The sequence below is a fragment of the Orycteropus afer genome, unplaced genomic scaffold (assembly GCF_000298275.1).
Source record: "Orycteropus afer afer isolate SDZICR_OR568_19922 unplaced genomic scaffold, OryAfe1.0 scaffold00064, whole genome shotgun sequence".
NCBI lineage: Eukaryota > Metazoa > Chordata > Mammalia > Tubulidentata > Orycteropodidae > Orycteropus > Orycteropus afer.
The window spans coordinates 4869320-4878490 of NW_006921651.1; the positions used below are offsets into that span (position 1 = coordinate 4869320).

General features: G+C 39.2%; 1 protein-coding gene across 1 annotated transcript in view; it reads left to right on the forward strand.

The window, feature by feature from the left end:
• ARMH3 (armadillo like helical domain containing 3) overlaps nucleotides 1–9171 on the forward strand; it is a 261984-nt gene that overhangs the window by 175914 nt on the left and 76899 nt on the right. The gene's annotated exons all lie outside the window — the stretch shown is intronic.

The window sequence follows — 9171 nt, forward strand, 5'->3', positions numbered from 1 at the left end:
ACGTGAGAGAGAGTGGGCACCTCCCAGAACGTTGTATTGTGCCACTCCCAACAGAAATAACCCAGGTGGATAGCTTCAGCAATCAGGGGCTGCTCAGTTGCTCATACAAAATCCCACCTTGGAGTTTACAAAGACTTATGGGTAGAAAAGCCACACTAAGTAATTTACTACACCGCACCTACTTACCTACTTTGGTCATGTTGTCAGAAGGGACCATTCCCTGGAAAAGGATATACTTGGGAAAGCACAGGGTGAGCGAAAAAGGGGAAGGCCGTCAATGAGATGGACTGACACAGTGGCTGCAGTGACGGGCTCAAGTATAGCAAGGATTGTGGGGCTGGCACAGGACTGGGCAGTGTTTCGTTCTGCTGTACATGGGGTTGCTATGAGCTGGAGATGACTCGATAGCACCTAACAACAATAACATACCTTGATACGTTTCATGGAGTATGCTTCAGAAAACTGTACACAATTATTTTAAATATGTACAATGCAATTTACTTAGAAGGAAAACATAAGTCTGTTTTAAAATTCCAATAAATCTGAATTTTTTACCTAACATAGCTGGAGCACTATCCATTGTGATAGAAACTTACTTTCTTTTTTTTAACTCTAGCTCAATTTCTTCATATAAATGAAGAATTTGTAAAGATGTAAAAGATTAAAAAATACTTACACCATGAGTTCTAGTTTTTAAGCTGAAAATTGACAAAATTTCTTTCTAAATTTGGAAGTTCTTTGAAACAAAATGTACCCGAAGTATTAATAGGAAACCGTCATCTAAAACTAAAGGAAAATACTTGTAATTTTTGAAATTTTGAATCAGTTCATTTTTGATATTGTTAGAAATGTCTTGTAGTCTTTGGGCAGTTATTGGGGGGCTTAATGGAATATCTTTTACTTGTGAAGTTTTTTTTTAGCCTATTCCTTATAAATTTATGACAAAATGTCCATAATTGAAGTAATAATTTCTTTTACTATGTTTCCATATAAAAATTATTTTCTTTTTTGTGCATCAATCTAAGTTGCTTTGTAGTGGTCAAAAATACAAGCTCATATCCTATTAAAAATCATTAAACATGTTTTTGTTAGATTTTTCATTCTGATTTCAGGCAACTTATTTTGTTGATTCATTTTTAATGTTCAGAATAAACTACTTACTAAATTCACATTATACTTGCTGAAAATATTTCTTAATACTTTCTACTTTATTATCTTGAAAAGTGATTTTATACAATAAACTGCTTTTTCATTTTGCCCTGCACAAGTAAGTTGTAATTGCTGTTGATCATGAAACTTGCAATATACTTTTTTCCATTCTCTTTTTATCTTTACTGTTCTAGCATAATACTGTCTTCTGCATCTCCCCTCAATTCTGCACCAGTAGCATACCTTTATTTTAAACTTAAAAATCTGTCCATACTTACTTTTAAAACTAGAATTACATATTTTGAACACTTTACTGTGTTTTAGGTGAAAGTTTACTTAGCAAATTAGTTTTTCAATCAATAATTCATATACAAATTGTTCCATGGCATTGGTTGCAATGGCCACAGTGTGTCAGCACGCTCTCCTTTTCCTCTCTGGGCTCCCCTTTTCCGGTCATCTGATTCCCCTGCTCCTTCCTGCCTTCTCATCTTGGGTTTTGGTCAAATGTTGCCCTTTTGGTCTTGTACAGTTGATTGTTCTGAGGAGAGCATTCCTCTTGGGTGTTATTATTTATTTTATAGGCCCATCTGTTAATTGACCGACAAGTAGCCTCTGGGAGTGTCTGCAGTTTCAAATTAGAAGGTTGTGTTAGGGCAGCAGTCTTGGGGGTTCCTCTGGTCTCTTTCTGACTGGTAAATCTGGCCTTTTTTTTTTTTTAATTATTTGAATTTTGTTTTACATTGTTGACCCATTTTAACAGAGACCTTCCATTATGGTCCTAGTCAGAGTGCTTGGTAGTGGCACCCAGGCACCATCTAGTTCTTCTGGTCTCAGGTTAGCAAAGACTGTGTTCATGTGGGCCATTAATCCTTTGGACTAATTGCTTCCTTGAGTCTTCTGTTTTTATCATTCTCCTTTGCTCCAGGCAAAAAGAGACCAATAGTTGCTTCTTAGATGGCTGCTCGTAAGTTTTTAAGACCCCAGACGCTATTCACCGGACTAGAATGTAGAACATTATCTTTATGAACTGTATTTTGCCAATTGATCTAGATGTTCTCAGAGACTATGGCACTGTTTCATTCTGATGTGCATAGGGTCGCTATGAGTCAGATACTACTGGACGGCACCGAACAACAACAACATGGTCCTTAGCCTTCTTGTCCGGTAGTTCAGTCCTGATGTCTAAGTAGTTTCTATGGTTGGCCCCCACGTGCTGTGCTATATGTATGAGTATACATGCAGCACTTACAAATTTGTATGTAGAAATAACCATACCTATACAAAGTAGGAGCTCTGGTGATACAGTAGGTAAGACATTTGGCTGCTAACCAGAAGGTCGGCAGTTCAAACCTACCAGCTAAAGTGAGGCAGTCTACTTCCATAAAGATTTACAGCCTTGGAAACCCTATGGGGATTTCTGTGAGTTGGAATCAACTTGATGGCAGTGGATTTTATTTGGTATATAAAGTAGAGGGGTGGGCAAGAAAAGATGAATTGACATAGTGGCTGGAACAATGGGTTCCAGCATAGCAGCAATTATGAGGATGGTGTAGGACCAGTACATTGTGTTCTACATTGGGCTGGTATGAATCAAAACCAACTTGACAACACCTAACAACAACAAATGTATGTATGTAGGCATACATACTCCCGTATCACTTCCCTCACCTATTTAGCATATATATTTACATATATATCTACTCACAAATTGTTTTTTATTGCTGTTGTTGCAGGATTGTATGTTACAGCATTTACCTTAGTTGTCTTTTATTCTTGCATGTGTCTCAGTGTCTTCCTTTGCTTTAGTCATGTGTAGTGACATCCCCATATGTGTGTTGCCTTTCCCTTCACTGTAATTAACACTTGTGTACTATCGAGTTAGTAATTTTCCCTCCCTCCCCATCCCTTCCCTGGCAACCATCAAAGAATGTTTCTGTGTCTAAACCTGTTCTTGACTTTTTATAATAATGGTCTCATACAATATTTGTACTTTTGTGATTGACTTACTTCACTCAATATAATATCCTCCAGATTTGTTCGTACTGTGAGGTGTTGCACAGATTTGTCATTTATTGTTGTGTTGTATTCCATTATATATATGTACCAGTTTGTTTATCCATTCAACTGTTGATGGACACTTAGGTTGTTTCCATCTTTTTGCTATAATAAATACTCTTGCGATGAACATGGGTTTACGTATCTCTGTTCATGTCACAGCAAAACAATAAGTATTTTACTTTAGTAACTAGTTATTTATATAAGCATCACTGTAACTCAGTGGTTCTCAACTGGTATAATTTTTGCCCTTTGGGGATAATTGAAATATTCTGTTTGTCATACTGGGGAGGGTGGGTGCTTCTGGCATCTAAAGGGTAGAGGTGAAGGATGCTGCTCAACTTTCTACAGGGTGTAGCTAGTCCCCACAACAATGAACTGTCTAGCCAGAATGTCAGTGCAGACGTTCAGAAAGCCTGTTGTGTGTAACTCATGTTGTCTGTATGAAATATATATATATACACACATTGCATTGTTAAATTGGTATGTAGAAAAATTCATTTGAACTGAATCAATTCACTGACATCAGCTAGGTGGGTGATGTGTTTATGTGAAATACTAGGAATGGTACAAACACCTGACACGTATACTATATAATTCAACAATACAGTGAAACGTAGTCCCACTGCAGCAATAAAGTTGCATTTAATGGAATATTTTGCACTGCTTTAGGTTTTTAATTAAAATTAGAAATTCAGACCCTCATTTAGAAGTCACATTGCAAATGTTCAGTAAGGCTACCATATTGGACAGCACAAGTCTAAAAGATTAGACATGACAAGTTGACTTCCCTTACCTATTTATCATATGTATTTGCCTATATATCTACTCACAAATAATTGTTATGCTGTAGGGCAGGAATTGGGGACAGTTGCCTCCTTACTCACCTTAGGGTTTGAAGTGTGACTTAGGAGCCTGGTTTAGGCTGCTTTCTCCAGCTACTGTTTCTACTTTGTTTCTAGAAATAAAGAGATCAACCCATTGTTTCATTAGAATACAACTGGATTTTTTTACCCTACATTTTCTAGGAGTGGTTACTACTGAAAAATAGGCCTGGCCCTGGTTTGGTACAATAAATTCCCAGCTATTCCTGTAGCTCACTGGGATGAAACTGCTGGATCACTGTTGTCCCAGTCCCTGTGCTTCTATTCACACTTCATTGAAATTAGTCAGAGAATAGAGAAATAGTCACCATAACTTCTCAGTGAAACTTCCTTCTTGCTTAAAAAGCACCTTTCCATAGATCCTACAAAGCAGGCAGTTTAAACACACAGCAAATTACAGAAATGTTTAAGTGTATCCAAGTAGGAAGGGACCAAACCAAGGCTTGTTTCCTTTGTCAAAGAGGACGTCAGGTCGTCTCCCCTTTGGTGATGACATTTAATGCACAGCTTGACAGCTCTCTGAGGTCCAGTGTTATAAAACCAGCTTCTTTCATCCGTACTTAATCTTTCTTAGGCTGAGGCTTTAGTCTAGACAGTCAGAAAGTTAGATGTAGAATTAGTTCAAAATGAGTGTATCTTGTATAATGGGGCACAAAACTGACATCTCCCCCTCCCCCAGAAGAAACTAGTGTCCCCTGGTAGAAAGTGCTGTTGTTGTTGTTACGTGCCATCAAGTCGGACCCGACTCATAGCAACCCCTCCTTGTGTTTCCAAGGCAGCATCACTATGGATAGTAGATTGCCCAACCTTCTTTCTGAAGAGTGGCTGATGGGTTTGAACCACCAGCCTTCCAGTTATCAGTCAAGTGCCTTGGGCACTATGCTACCAGAGCTCCTGGTAGAAAGTGCTGTTCTCTTTATTTTGTCCTTAACTGTCTTAAACCTGCATATCTGATTCTTGTAGGTCCCTAGTGAATAAGCTCCACTCTAATACCTAGTTTTTACTACCGGCATGGTCATATCTCTTGAACTTCATACCCTACCTACAGGTCCCACAAATACTTCAAACTTTACATTCTGAAAAGCATACTTTATTACCCTCAATGCATAACTTACCAGCCTTCTTCTGCCTTGTTTACTACCTCAGTTAATGGTAGCATTATCTGTCCAGTTGCCTCAGTAGAAACCTCAAGTTGCCATATTCTTCTTTCTCCTTCTCCCAGTGAGTTATTAGGTCCTCTCAGTTCTACTTCCTAAATATTTATCAAGTAAATTGTCCTTCTCCATTCCTCTGGCCACCATTTTAGTTCAAGACTTCATACCTTTCAACTGGAATATAACTAGAGCCTTCGATCTGTTCTCCCTACCTCCAATCTTGTCCTACAGCAATCACTACTCAGTACTATTCAGTCACTAGAGTTGGCTTTCAGAGACTGATGTGAGAGAATAATGTTGGTATCATTTTGAAGACAGTTTGGCTGTATCTAATAAAGTCAACATTGCCCAAATTTTATGACCCAGTAATTCCATTCCTGGGATATAAACTAAAGCCACTTCAAAGTGATATATATTCCACTTATGTTTCCTTGATAAACTCCCAAAAGACCACAAGGATATATAAGCATGAACATTTGTTGCAGCGTTGTTGTAAAACCAACAAGGTTGGAAACAATCTATATTTCTATCAATAGGAGAACAGATTGTGATATATTTAGACAATGGAGTATTATACAGTAGTGAAAAAGAATGCACTAGGGCTACACAAATCAATATAAAGTCTCACAGATACATTGTCTGGAAAAAGTAAGTTGCGAAATACGTGTAAGATAACATGCATATCAAATTTAAAAACACAAAAAACAATAATATATGTGATTTAGAGTTACATTTATAGTTAGTAAAAGAGTAAAGTTTTGTATAGGAATAATGAGTACCAAATTCAGGAGAATGTTTACCTCTAGGAAGAGAGGGACAAATATACATTCAAAGAGGGGTACATGGAGGGTTTTGAAAGGTAATTGTAATGTTTTTGTAACGTGGATGGTGGGGTTTTTTGGTCCTCTAGTGCTGCTATAACAGACATACCACAAATGTATGGGATTTATTCTCTTACAGTTTTGGAGGCTGGAAGTATCAGTTCAAATTGCCAGTTCTAGGGGCTGGGTGAAGGCCCTTCAGCCTTGGACTTCAGCTCTGCCTCTTGCTCCTAGCCCACTGGAGCTGGAGGCACCTCTTCACTCAGGCAGCTGCTGAGTCTAACGTACTGAAGGTGGACAAGTAAAATAGCACAGTCCAAAGATTATCAAGCAGCACAGCAGGCCGCAAGTTCAAGTTCAGAAACAGTCCCAAGATTAGCAGACAACTCACTGGTTATTCAGCCAAATGCAGGATCCAAATGTGCCAAGAAGCTTAAGACCTGTCTCAAAGTGTCTTCTTATATACATGAAGCAGACCACATCCATAAGGCAGCTACTCAGCTGCTCCAGTAGATTCCACCATGAACTTGATTACCAGTCTCATGGTGAGAAATAACTCCATCCAGCTGCCCAGCTACTCAAAACCAGGCCCAGCCAAGTTGACACATAACCTTAACTACCACATGGGTACATAAGCATTCAATATATTATTGTCCATACATTTTTGTATATCTGAAAAATTTTATTAGGAAAATCAAGGTTTTAAATGTACTCTGATTTTCCATCAGTGATAAGATAATGTCCAAAGTACTTTGCATGGCATCTGACCCCAGCCTTTTTTTCTAGCCTCATTAGTTATCAATCATTCTCCCACCTATTTTAAGTTTTGACTAAATTACACTTGGCCACCGTGGTGGTTTAGTTTGTGTGTCAACTCTGGGCCTGAGTGGCTAGGCAGCTGGATGTAGTATTCCCCATGATGAGAATGGTAATCAACTCCATGGTGGAATCTATTGTAGCAGTTGAGTAGTTGCTTTGGGTTTGTGGTCTGCTTCCCGTATATAAGAAACAGCTTTGGATATGGTCTCTAGCTTATGGCACGCTTGAACTCTGCATGTAACCATGTCATTGTTCAGCAGCCTGCCATGCTCTGCCGACCTTGGGACTTTCGATGGACTTAAATTAATGGCCTGCCATGTGGTTTGGTAACATTGGAACTGTGCCATTTTATTTGTCGACCTTGGGCTTGTTAACCTCAGCAGCCAGTAGCTGCCTGAGTGAAGAGATGCCTCTAGCTTCAGTGGGCCGGGAGCAAGAGGCAGAGCTGAAGCCCAAGGTCGATTGGCTTTCACCCAGCCCCTACAGCTTGGCACTTGGAACTCGGACTTCTAGCCTCCCAAACTGTAAGAGAATAAGCTCCTGTTTGTTTAAGCCATCCCATTTGTGGTATACTCCTGTCAGCAGCAGTAGGTAACCAGAACAGCCACAGAATCTTATGTCATATCTCTGTGCCCTTGTACCTGCTTTTATCCAGAATGCCTTCTCAGTCCCCTTTTTCCTAGCAAAATCCTGTTTATGCTTAAAAATCTAGCTCAGATATCATTTTCCTTAAAAGCTTTCTGGGTTCTTTGAGGCAAAATAATTTACACCTGCATTGCCATAGGACTTAGTATATATCTCTCTTACAGTACTTAAAACATTGTGTTATGGTTGTTTACGTGTCTGTCCATCACTAGATGGTGAATTCCTACGGATAAGGATCATGCTGTTTTTACTTCTGTAATCTCTGCTTCTAGTATAGTGCAGTATGGTACAATCAAAGTTTGAATGAAAGAATGATGTCTGGAATGAATGGTTTCATCTTCTAAGACCTTACATCCTCCTCCTTATCTTCCAGGATCATCATCTGACTTGAGGCTCTAAGCTGTTGTTGTTGTTGTTAGGTGCCGCCAAGTGGGCTCCAACTCAGTGACTGTGTGTATAACAGAACAAAGCACTGCCTGGTCCTGCACTAGCCTCACAATCCTCGCTATGCTGGAGCCCGTCATTGCAGCCACTGTGTCAGTCCATTGCATTAAGGGCCTTCCCCTTTTTCGCTAACCCTCCACTTTAGCAAGCATGATATCCTTCTCTAGGGAATGGTCCCTTCTGACTCCCTTCTGACAACATGACCAAAGTAGGTAAGATAAAGTCCAGCCATTCTTACTTCCAAGGAGCATTCCGGCTGCACTTCTTCCAGAACATATTTGCTAGTTCTTCTGGCAGTCCATGGTACTTTCAGTATCAGTTGCCAACACTACAGCTCAAAAGTATCAACTCATCTTCAGTCTTCCTTATTCATCGCTCAGCTTTCACATGAATGTATGAAGCTATTGAAAATAGCATGGCTTGGGTTAGCACACCTTAGTCTTCAAAGAGACATCTTTGCTTTTCTGCACTTAGAAGAGGTCTTTTGCAGAAGATTTTTCCCAGTGCAATACGTCATCTGATGTCTTGGCTGCTGCTTCCATTGGTGTTGATTGTGAAGCCAAGTAATATGAAATTTTTGACAGCTTCAGTCTTTTCTCCATTTATTATCATGCTGTTTATTGGTCCAGTTGTAAGGATTTTTGTTTTCTTTAATGTTGAGGTATAAACCATACTACAGACCGTATTCTTAAATCTTCATTAGTAAGTGCTTCGAGTCATGTTCACTTTTGGTAAGCAAGGTTGTGTTGTCTGCATATTGCAGGTTAATGATTCTTCCTCTAATCCGGATGCCATGCTCTTTTTCATATACGCCAGCTTCTCGGATTATTTGCTGAGCCTATAGATTGAACAGATATGGTGAAAGGATGCAATCCTGATGCACTCCCTTCCTGATTTTTAACCCACACAGTGTTCCTTTGTTCTGTTCAAATGACAGCCTCCCGGTCTATGTACAAGTTCCTCATGAGCATAATTAAGTGTTGTGGAATTCCCATTCTTCTCAATGTTATCCATAATTTGTTATGATCCACACAATCAAATGCCTTTGCATAGTCATTAAAAGACAACTAAACATCTTTCTGGTATTTGCTTTGAGCCAAAGTCCATCTGACATAAGTAATGATATCCCTCATTCCACATCCTTATGGAATGAGGCCCTAAGCTAGGGAAGTGGATATTGAGATGCCTAAAAAATACTTA